The sequence below is a fragment of the Oryza brachyantha genome, chromosome 2 (assembly GCF_000231095.2).
Source record: "Oryza brachyantha chromosome 2, ObraRS2, whole genome shotgun sequence".
Classification (NCBI taxonomy): Eukaryota; Viridiplantae; Streptophyta; class Magnoliopsida; order Poales; family Poaceae; genus Oryza; species Oryza brachyantha.
The window spans coordinates 13,669,237-13,682,230 of NC_023164.2; positions in this window are offsets into that span (position 1 = coordinate 13,669,237).

A 12,994-nucleotide genomic window follows, 5' to 3' on the forward strand; every position below is an offset into this window, starting at 1 on the left:
GAAGCCCACGATCCGGCCGTGCGCCGGCAGCTGGAACAGCAGCCCCGGCGTGAGCAGCACGAACAGCACCGTCGCGATCACCACCGGCCCCCAGTCCGCCATCGATCTCCTCCGCTTCACCTCACCGGAGACTTCCCTCTTCTCCGATCGCCGGCCGGCTCGGTCCACTGAGGGAAGGAGGAGAGGAGATGAGTGTAGTTAATGAACGGCAGGTGGAGAAGTGACTACTGACTGGCAGTAACGTGGTGTTTAAGTAGCGGGATTAGTGCACCACCGCTTCACAAAACGGTCGGCGTGACGCGACGAGCTGCTATGGGTGGCTGGCGTGCGGGGCCACCACCGGGCCCACGCGGCCAGGTGCTCCGTGTGGACCCCATCCGTCAGCGTGCCGGGAACGGTGCGCGCGGGCGGCGCGGGTGCCACGTGACGCTGCCGCGCCCGTTTCTCTCTCGGGCTACGTATCCTCCACTCCCTTCTTTTGTTTTAAACGCTTCGGTTTCCGGTGATTCCCACCACGCCACGATTCGAGGCGACCCCGTCGCTTTGCACCCGTCCTCACGCACGCCGTGGCCTGTGACTTGCACTGTTTGCGGCTTGTCTCCTGCGTGTGGCCGGTGAGATAATATTGGGTAAAAAGTCGGACTATGCCGGGGGCTCGCGCGCGCGCCGTGTCTCCCACTGTAACTGGACACATGTACCCGCCGCACACGAGCGCACTCGCTTTTTTGAGTCGTCGGAGATAACATTCGCCGCCAGGAGGGGGGATTCCAGGATTTTCGATGCGTCACGTTCCATTCCGTTGAAAGGGATCCGCCAACGGAAAGGGATTCGCGATCGGGGAGAAAAAAAGGATGGTGTTTTCTTCGGCGAGGAGGATGCTTCTTCGCCCATGTTCCACGACGGAAAGAATCGCCTTTCCTTGCAGAAAGAGGAAGAGTGTTCCACAACATAATGGGATCGCTTCTATTCGGTGATCATGGAGCTAAAATTTTAATTTTAAACTTAAATTTAGAGTTAATTTTATTTTTTATCATAGTTTATTTTTAACCAACTTATAGGCATTATGATACATTTAAGACGTGAATGATTCTCATAAGAGATTTCCACTGTATTAAAAGGTCCGCGTTCTTGTAGCGGTGACGGGCGAATGATGGACAAAAGTAACGTCAGACGAAGGCCATCAGTGTCAGCGGGTGGCAACATCAAGCGTCGGCGGAGCCACGAAGGATGGGAGGCGGGCGGAGTCACGAAGGACGGCGGAGGGTGGCGGCAGAGGGGGAGGTGAGAGGCGGGTAGGCGAGGTGGAGGACGGAGGGAGGACGCGAGAGGCGGCCGGATGTGAGATGTGATTAAGAGAGAGACTACTAAAACTAGGGTTTATTATTCATATGTGCCAATGGCCCAATAGGTTTTGATGGTAAATGGACCAATTCTTTTTATTTCAGGGCCCCATAAGGATCCCGTGGGGAATATTGCCCCCTAGCCCCGTCTCCGAAAAAAGCAGGGCTCCAACCTTAAATCCCTGTGGGCATGATTTTATCCCCGTCCCGCCCCCGGCGGGGAAATTGCCAAGCCTAACTATAGGAGTCTTCATATCTAGATGTAGCAATGAACTCTTACATTGGCAGCATCCCTGACAATATCGGGAATTTGTCAAAAAATTTGGTATCTTTTGTACCGCATAGCAACCAACTCAACGGTGGCTTGCAACCTGTGATGGCCAATTTAAGCAGCCTCATTGCGATATATCTGTATATAATTATCCAACTAAGCAAAATGGTTCGCTCACAAATCATACAATTAGAGAGTCTACAAATGCTCAACCTCCATGACAACCTAATGACAGGATTGATACGAACAGAAGTTGGCATGGTAAGCAGTCTAGTATAATTGTATTTAGATGATAACAAGTTTGTTGGATCCATTCTCAATATAATAGGCAACCTTAGAATCTCAATAGCTCATATATCTTCTTCTATCCCTGTAACCTTGCACAGCTTACCCTGTCTCAATAGTCATTACTATCTTGCTGGCACACTGGCAGCTGGCATTGGTAGCATGCAAGCATGGAGATGATTGTTTAGGTTTTTTATGAAAAAAAAGTCAAATGACATATTTGCAAACGAAAAATAATTTATGAATATAACTTTTATATACGTATATTTTTAGCGATATAAAAGTCAATACTAGAAAATAAACTTTGGTGAAAAAATCTTAAAATCAACTCTAAATTTAAGATTAAAAATTCAAATTTTAGCTTATAAGTATAAACAGAAAAGAAAAGATGTGAGTGCAATTGTCCAAATAGATCTTTCAATGAACCAAATCTCGGGGAGCATCCCTAGCTCACTAGGTCAACTTCAGATGCTGGCTTACATGAATCTTTCTCATAACCTAATGCAACACAAAATACCATATTCATTTGGTAAGTTGAGTAGTATAATGACCTTGGATTTGTCTAGCAATTCTCTTCTAGGAACCATTTGGGAGTCCTTAGGCAATCTCACTTGGCTCACCAACCTGAACCTTTCTTTCAACAAGCTAGAAGTTCAGATACCAGCAGGAGGTGTTTTCTCAAACGTCGCTCTTGAATCCTGGGTAGGAAACAGAGCTCTTTGTGGTTCGCCATGCCTAGGATTTTCAGCGTGTGCACATCCTGAAATATGTTCTTCCCAGCGTTGTAGCATTCGTCATTGTTGCTGCTGTTTGCTTGTCTCTAATGCTAAAAGCAAAATTTAAGACAAGAAAAGAGTTACCAGCTCCTTCAAGTGTTTGTCGACGGGATTAATAATCACCTATTCACCTATTGGTTTCCTACCATGAAATTGTTCGCGCAACAAACAAGTTAATCAGCTCGCAAGTCGGCATTGGAAACTTTGGAAAGGTTTATAAGGGCCAGCTAAGTCCTTATTTGTAAATGGAAAATAATTTATGAATACAACTTTTACGCACGTATTCTTATTAATCTAAAAGTTATGATTGAAAAGAAACTAAAACTCCAAAATCAACTTCAAATTTAAGATTAAAAATTAAAAAATTGCAAGGATACCATTATAATTTTGCAAAATTAGAAATATATTATCCTAACACACATATCATTGACTCATGCAGGCCCATATATCATCGAGATACCGATGACATATCTTAAAATTATAATGGCACGTTTACAAATTTTTCAAAAGTTTTTGGCTTATAAACATAAGCAGAAACGAAAACATGGTAATGATAATGGTTTGACTGTGGAGATAAAAGCCCTAAATATGCAATCACAGAAAGCCTCAAAAGCTTCGATGTCGAGTGCGATGCATTGCACATGGCGCGACACCGAAACCTGGTGAAGATCATTAGCACCTGCTCCAATCTGGACTTCAGAGCACTGATCCTTCAGTACATGCCCAATGGTAGTTTGGAGACACTTCTACACTCAGAAGGTAGGCCGTCCTTGGGATTCCTGTTTAGTTTTCAAAAACATTTCCTAAAAACATCACGTCAAATCTTTGGACATCTAAATAATTAAATATACGTGAATATTAAAATTAACTACATAGTTATAGAGAAAATCGTGAGACGAATCTTTTATGCCTAATTAGGACATGATTAGCCATAAGTGCTACAGCAACCAACATATGCTAATGATGGATTAATTAGACTCAAAATATTCATCTCGCATTTTTAGGAGGAATCTAAAATTTATTTTTTTATTTGTGTTCAAAAACCCCTTCCGACATCCTATCAACATCCGACGTGACTCTTTTTCTTAAAAAAAAATGTCTTTATCTCTGCCACATCAGAAACACACATACTATCTAGAAAAAAAAAAGCATATTAGTGCTAAGGAAAGATCGAACCAATGCACGCACCGCAAAGCAATTTTTCTTCAAAAGGTGCAGAAGCAGCTTAAGAAAAGCTATTCAGCAATAGAGCATGCCCCTTTAGCTTTACTTACCAGACCCCGTCGTACTGAAACATTATCTTCTTCAGTGATCGTCTGCAATATATATTCATTGAGAATATATAGAGAATTTCACAAAGTCAAGAGCACTTGCATTGCCATTGCAGATCTAGCAAGCTAGCATAGAGGCCAGTATTAGTATTAGCTATGGCGGTGGACTGGGGTCCGGCGGTACGGTGGTGGCGGTGACCCTGTTCATCCTTCTGTCGCGTGCCGGGGCTTCTGTTCCAGGCGCCGGCGAGGACGAGGGTGGTAGAGTTCGGCAACATGTGCACCAGCGGTGTCTCCGTGCTTGTCCACGCCGTCTTCTTCTTCACGCTCTTCACCGTCCTCGTCGTCGCCATTGGAATCCACGTGCGCACCGGGTAGCGAGCTGCATATCTATTGTTGTCTCTGAAGGTAATCAGAGGAAGTGTCATGTACATGTTTAACCGGTATATGGTTTTATGCATCTTTGTGAAACTAGCTTTTCTCCAAATTAATATATGCATGCTTCCTTATCAGGGCGTCGTGTCCAATGCACATACAGGCTGTGTGATTCTGATCAAGATGCCCCTATTTCGTTTCAAATTAAACCAGCCAGTAATATTCCCCATGCACATTACTCCCTCTAGTTCTTGAAAATTCTTGGATTTGTAGATAACAGCATAGCCTTCAAAATGTATCTTTAACTGTAACTTTATATTATGACTAGATGACACACTGCATTTTGCTGCAGGTATATAGAATGCATATTAAATACTACCTCCGTCCCAATCACGGGCGGAGCTGCTGCATATGTGGGGGTGCCCAGGAACCGTTTTAGAAAATTTTTTAACTAAGTTTTCTATTTTCATTATATATACATCAGCTCAATTCAAATTTAGGCACGTATAGCAGTTTAAACCTAGTTCAGAGCACTATAAAGCAAGTGGGTGGCACCCCTTATATTTCATTCATGCGTCGTCTCTGGTACCAAGTTAAGAGCAGTTGTGAATTTTTGTATCCAATGTTTGATCGCCCGTCTTATTTTAAAATACCGAGTGTATTTTTTTGTTAGGATAATGGTTTAACTAAAATTTACTCAATATATTTTTTATAATATAAAATTAATATTACTAATTCATATTGAAAAAATATTATAATTATACATTTGCCACATAAATGATATGTTAATAGAGTATTTTTGTCAAACCCTTATCATAAAAAAATAAAATACATCCTATATTTTAAAATAAAGAATGACTAGGATTGACAACAGGGCGCGGGTTGGGTCCGGTTAGGCTAGAATGGCCCTGCCCCAACCCCTAGCATTGCTCCCTAGCCCCGGCCCCAAAATACAAATCAGGAAAAAATCATCCCCCGTCCCTACCCCTGCTGGGCCATCAACCCCAATCAGGGCCATGCTCTTGTGTGGAAGAGGTCGAGCCACCGTCGTGGGAAGGAGGAGGTCGAGCCACCACCTGCTATTGTCGTGTAGAAGACGATGAGATGCCTTGCTCTAGCCACCTGCCATCATCCCCCATCGGCTGTCCTTGACGCCGCTCACATTGGTCCGCGTGAAGAAAGACTAGAGGAGGCACCGTCATTGGTGAGAGGGACACCGGCGGATGGGAGGCATGAGGGCATTCCCAACCCATAACACTAGAGGTAGTTTTCATAAACTCCACATTATCAAGAAACTAGTACTAGACATTACTCTTCTAATGCAAACACTACTATTCCATACTTCAATTTAATGCTACTTATCTTACATGATATCTTGAATGTTGTGTAGAAACCATGTCTCATGCAAGACATGATTTCATTCTCTTTACTCATTTATTCACTTGCCACATCATTTTTTATTCTATGTGACAACTTATTTAATGCTATGGACATCATTTTAGTCATTGGGTTGGGAATGGAGAAGACGACTGCTAGGAGCCGTGGGAGTGAGGATGGTGGCAGTGGGAGGGAGTAGTGAACGTTGATAGGGAATGGGATTAAGGTATATTGATTGGGCCTATGAGATGTACTTTTGATAGATTACTGCATTTTAGGGCCCAGCAGGTGAGTTACACTCTCGGCCTCTGTCCTCACTAGTGATTGGAGCTGCAACCCCGCTACCCTATGGGGGAAAAAAAATCTTCCCTGGCCTTGGCCCCGCCAGTGCGGGTTCATGGCCCCACAAGAAAATTGTCAAAATTAAGTATGACTCACTTTGGAGTGTTTGAGATTATGATAAGAAGATAGTTAGATATCATATTTTTAAAATATTAAAAACTTGAGTTTTTCACCTACTATCTTTTATTATATTTTTAATATTTTACTACTAGAATTATTAAATTGTAGGTGAGAACGTAGGTTGTTTAGAGAAGATAGTGATTCCTACTTACTGAGATATGCTCCAATAGGCTCTCTAAGAAGTTTAATAGTAGAGCCAACTAGTAGTTAGAGCAAGTACTATAATCATTTTAAAACAAATCCCAAGATGTCACATATAACTAAATATTGAGGTAGAGGAGAGAATAGACATGAGAGAGAATGAGTCACCTCTTGTTGGTACGGGGCCAGCTTACCCCTATACGACCGAAGCGCATCTATCATATTTGATTCCATACATCATTAGCAGGAGGACAGGTGTACAATTCAACTTGAGGAACTTGAATGTGGTTCCCTTGCCTGAAGATGTCGTTCGAGCACCTTCAGTATTCGACTTCCAAGCCTGATCAAAGAAAAGTAGGCCCAAGATGCCATCTGAACATTCTTGCGGAAAAAGAAAACAGGTAGATAAGTGAAGATGCTCGCGAGGTTTATACTCCTCCGTCGTAAAATAACTTTGTTTACACTTATTACACGCCTACCAAAATAAAAGTTAAAATACTAATATAACCTCCATTATATTAAATACCAACATAATTATCTGCTGTTTTATCTATTTTCAATATATTTGTTGGAGTTTGCTTGTTACTCGAAAATAAGCTTATTTGAGACAAGCTACGATAGCTAAAAATGAACCTATTTTCGTATGAATGCAGCATCTTTATTTCTCTCACTAATATATTTAATACGTCTGTCTTAAAGTATCTGTAGAGCAATTGCAGGAGAGGCAACATTTTTTCTTTGTCCAATATAAGGCCATCTCCAACCCTCAATGTCATCTAGTTTTTATAGCATTAAATACATTATCATATAAACAAAAATTTTTTGTGGCAAGTGAGTTAATGAGGAGAGAGGAAAAAGATGAAGAACTATTTCCCATGCAAGAATCCATCTCTACATAAGAACTAAGAACAAAAACAAGGTGGTAGATGGATAAAAGGCGAGAAGAGAGATGATTGTATAGGAATTTAATTTGAAGACATCATCCATTAAATACATAATTTCTACGCATAGTGTTTATATGATATGACAAATATAAAAAACTATTTCTGAGTTGGAAATAACCTAAACTTACGATCAACTTTCTACTATACTTAGAGCATCTCCAAGAGAATGATTTTACATAAAAAAAAGTCCTCCAAGAGAGTGACTATTTGACTTTGCCATGCTATTTGAATGATTAAACTTGGGTCCTCAATGGCTAAATCTAGCAACTTATTCCCCCACTAGCACAATTGCTATCTGTGGGTCTCACGTGAGTGGGACCCTCTTATCATTCTCCTCTTACCAAGATTTACTAGAATCTAGAGAGTGAAGACGGATGGTCTTCTAAAGATACTATTTAAATTTAAGTTATCAAAACTAAAATAAATGGCTAAACTTCTCGCAGAGATGCTCTTGCTGCACGAGACTTTGAGCATTTTCCGTATGCCAAAAACTTATCTTTCCCTTGCACAGCGCTCGAGAGACAAGGTGCAGCACGTGGTCCCCGGGGGCGGTGTGCGACGCAAAGCGGTGCACTCTGGAAACGAGGAGCGATCGGCTAGACGAGAGGACAGCAGAGCGGACGCCGCTTCCCCCCGTTGCTTCGCGGGAGGGACTCTCCTGTCTCACTCGCGTCGTGTCGCGTCCGCTTCAGAGCACATATACTGGCGGGCCCCGCCCAGGCGCCCTCGGCTCGCTCGTCCCGTACCGTCCGGCCGGTCCACGCCGTCGATCGTCGTCGTCGGTGGCTTGGCCTGGAGTTACCGCTCGCTCGGTAGTGATGAATACCGTACTACGCTTTATCGCGAGCGCGCATTTCGGCCGGTGCGTGCAGACGTGCGTCCCCAATCCATCCGCATCAAAAGCAACCGGTCCACGATCGCGAGGCGTGTTCCTGACTTTCCCCTTCTTGAACTTTGCTCTCTTCCTCTCTCCACCACTTCTCCATCGCCACCTCACCGCGGAACCAGCGGGAGAGAGAGATCAGATCGATCAGGGGAGGAGACAAGTCATGGCGGACTGGGCGCCGGTGGTGGTGGGGGTGGTGCTGTTCGTGCTGCTCTCGCCGGGGCTGCTGGTGGAGCTGCCCGGCACGCACCGCCACGTCGACTTCGGCAGCTTCCGCACCAACGGCAAGGCCATCTTCGTCCACACCCTCATCTTCTTCGCCCTCTTCGCCATCATCACCCTCGCCCTCCACCTCCACATCTACACCGGCTAGCTGGCTGGCTACCTCTCGTTAATTAATCTTCATCATCCGTTTCGTTTCACTCCATCTCGTAGCCATCTCTTCTGCTCCTACTCCACTGCTGCTACTAAATAGATGTGTACTAGGCTTCATTAGTAGTAGCTAGTAGTGGCAAGTCGATCTGTAACTGTACTATGCTAGTCTCGCTACGGAGTGCAGAGAGCTTTGATCTGCTCTGGGGATTCTTAGCTCCCGAAGAATATCAATTTCTTGTTGCTGCATGCCATCCCTGCCTCTTCCTCTGAATTGTTCTTAGTTTCGACGTATCATGTGATTCGATTGGACTCGGCCCCCCTACTACTACTAGTTTGTTACTACAATGGTTAGTGCATCGTCGATCGGAAGATGAATCGAACTATGTTACCACGGTTGCTTCAACATTAGTGGACTTCAATGCAGAATTACCTCACCTTTTCTGGATGCTGAAGTCTGTTCGGTTGTGCTTCTCGATCGATCGCTTTCTGACGAGGAAACGAGGAAAGAATCGATCCGGGTCCGGGAGTTTTTTTTTTCTTCGGAACCTATACTCTGTTTGAATAAGTAGAAGACCACGTGAAATTGAGTGATCGATCTGCCTTTTATCTCCTCCTAGGCTGCTGGAAACGAAATCGATGCGTTATATAGCATTCACGCGGCGATTCACCTATGAATTTGTCTTCAATTTACTCCCGATTGAGAAAGATGGAGTGCCTTATGATGGAAAACCACCTCCATTCTAAGGAAAACCACTAAATTGCTATTCAAGGATGAACCTAAACAATTTTGAGTAAACTTAATTTAGGTACACGGCATGATTTGGATTTTGGTTACTTTGGCGGTATTTGGATTTAGACCAGTTTTTTGTCCGGCTAGTATTAAATCTAACTCACAAATTTGGTGCCTACGTTCTGGCATTGCCAATATTTTAGTAGTGCTTCAAACCAAACAAACCTCAAAACTAAAACTTTATGCTAGAGTACTCCGGAATTTGCAAAACGCAACTGATAAATATGACATGGATGGCTTGGCATGGCATTTGACCTACTCGTCGGGTTGGGGTCCCCTGAAGGCTCCATTTTCTTCTTCCGCTTTGGATGCTCCTGGAAGCCCGTGGACATGCACCACCTGATACGGTGTGCTACTACAACACGATGGGTTGATCGTTTTAAACCTTTCAGGATAGGTACCTGAGCTTCCGGGTGGATGCGGTCGGATTTCCTTTGTTTAATCCCCGTTTCAGCAAATCACGACATCTCATACTATTTAATATTCTCTCTATTACATACTATTTTCTGTTCTCACATAAATTCATATGTGTTAATGAATCTAGACAAATCTTGAAAGTCTTGTACCATGAAACGGAGATAGTATTTCTACTCTACATGTTTTTCTTATATTAACCAATTACAACCCTTTCTTATTTAATTTTAGCTATTCTCTTGACAATTGTGTCATCATATCAAGTTTTAAATATATGCATAATACACGAATCTGCATAGTGGTACATACAATAGATGAATAAGTTGTAAAAAAAAGTGTATTCCTGTTTAACAACTTAGTTCGTACCCATCGGAACTAAATGTGTGACACGAATAGATTAGGCCAAAGCGGAACCGTGGAAGAAGTATATGTGGCTTACAGATTTGAATCTTCAGTATGTCGACTGAAATAGATAGTTCAATAATAATTTGTTTACATAATACAGTAACTATTTTGATCTCTCGAGGGGATATATTTTTATTTATTCAAAACTATGTAAATAATTATAAAAAAATCTTGAAAAATTTGACAGCACTCATGCATAGGCATGTTCAAACCACCAGTTGGGACTAGAAAAAGCCTGACAAAAAAACCCGAGCCCAGGCCTAGGCCCAACAATAAAACAAAGTCTGGACCAAGTCCAACCCCTGGCCTTTCTCAAGCCAGGCTGAGCTTTTTGGGGTTTTTCAATCTTTCTCAAGATTTTTCATAAATTTTGGGCTTCAAAACAGGCCCCGTTCTAGGCTGGTGCATGACTAGGCCAGATCGGGCTCGAGCTTTTTCTAGTCGGGCCCAACTTGAACAGGCTTACCGAAACAACACACATATACCGGTTCACAATATCTTAGATCAAAATTCAAGTCACACTTGAGATATAAAAAACACAAATTCCACATATGAACAGTGCAACACTCGTAAAACACATATATACATTTGCGCGAATCATATATCAAATTCAACTCACAAATTGAGATATAAACAAAACAATCGGGACATGAATAGAAGTTGTATTGTGCACACCCAAATTTGTCTTTTTGGGCTGGTTTAGTTTATGGTTAAAATCGGCCTTACCAAAATAAGTCTATATAAAATTTTGTTATTGCCAATATAATAAGGTAAAGTTATATTTGGTCTGAGGTCAAAATGAGACAGAACAAAATTTAATAGTATTTTTTGGTTTATAGAAAAAGGTATCTTGCTAAAATTTGGCACCAAAACCAAATATTTGAAGAACAATATTAGATTAGCTGAATTTTGGTAAGACCACTTTTAGCCTCAAAACACACTAGTGCTTTGTTTCTTAATGTGAAGGTCTTGAACTTGTTCTTTTTTGGTGAAATGATGGATGTTAACTGTGATATCATGGTCTTGATTCAAATATATGGGATAAATAACTAGCATCATTCATTAATAGTCGGTTTGATGATTTTTATGTGCGGTGAATAGCAAACCGGTCAGACCTTTTGTATAAGTCACCTCTAAGATAGTATAAGGCAACCTCCAACAATAGAGATAGTATGTTATCTCTAAGCATTTTAAAAGACAATTTTTTTAATGGTTTAGCTCTCTTAGCAACTAGCTCATAATACAAATGATCCTACAAGTCATTTTCACTTGGCATTAAAATATGTCTAAGAGACTATCTCTTAATCGAGATAGTTTTTATCTATCTTCTATTAAAGAATTATATAATATACCTTTTATAGATAGCTTATAAATATCTATTAAAGATGGTCTAATGGTGGTAAGAGGAGGAGTTCTGGTCAGCCGTGTATCATATGGACAGTCCCAACTCTATATACATACATACATTATATATATATATATATATATATATAAATTAGGGATAATTGCATATCTGAGTCTACTTTGAAAGTTAAATATAAATCTAACCCTTCTTTTTCAACTTTATAAATTTGATGCTCTTTTTTAAAGCGAACCAACCATCCGAGTTGATGCATGCCATTAGGGTTTAGGGTAAATAAATTAAAAAAATAAATTTAAAATATGAACGGGCTATTCCGTCCCTCAGTTTTATTTTCCATGTCTCTCATCTCAGTGTCTGTCTCAGATATGAGAGCGGAGAGGGGAGGACTGAGAGGATCCGGATTCAGCGGCATTGTACCGTGATATGTGATATTTTTTATGACATTCTGTCGCTGACATGTGAGATATGCATATGCCTGGACTCACATGTCAGTGACAGAATATCACCTGAGTATGTCACGGTGCAATGTAATCCTATTCTGGACTGAGAGGCGGCGCCGAGCGAGGCCGAGGGAGGAGGCGTCGAGCCAGCCGGCGGCGTCGTCGGGCAGTGGGCCACTAGGCGCCGGCGGGCGCGGTGTGGGAGAGCCGACGCGTCGTCGGGCGAGCCGACGGCGTCCTCACTAGGACGAGGAGGAGGGCCTGAGCGGGGTCGGGGGAAGGGGAGGAGGAGTAGGCCGCTCCACGCCGTGCCCCGGGGGCCCTCTCGCCGGCGGCGCGGGCGAGGAGGCGCTCGCGCTGCTGCAGATCGGGCGGCGCGGCAGCGCGGCAGATCGGTCCACAGCGGGTAGGGAGGAGGCGGCACCGGCGGTGGCCGGCTGTGGGGGAGGAGGCGGCGGCGTGGTGGGTACAGACGTGGTGGTGGACGTGTGCAGGGACGTGGCGGCGTGGCCGGGGCGGCACCTACTGGAAGGAGGCGAGCACCGACGATACTTCGGCCTCCGGACGGCGGAGCACCGGGTGATCGAGTTCGAGTGCAGCAGCCAGAGGGAGTACGACATGTGACCAAGAGCGTCGCGCGCCTCCTCGCCGCTGTCGCCGACGGCCGGAAGCGCTGCTAGCTGCTGTTTAGAGCAGGAAACTGAACCTCAGATTCAGAGATGGTTTGTAGAGGTGTGGTTGTGCCTTTGAGCTCTCACGGCAATGATTGCTCATTTTCATCCCATTCTGCAGTTCCAGAGGCATGCTCATGCCAATGTGCCATGATCTTTAACAGTGCTAGTTCTTGTGAATAGCTTATCTGCCTAGAAACTGATGAATCATGTCATCTAATTAAGCAGGTGTAGAGCAACCATTAGGGTGACAAAAAGAATCAGCAAGTTCCAGGATAGGGTATAGAACTTCTCTGTGCAGACAAACCAAAGCCTAGTGATTATCAAACTAACCTCAAATCAATCGAATAAATACCAAATTTTGAATTATGTTAATTTAAATTCAAATTTAAAAATTTGAAATTATAT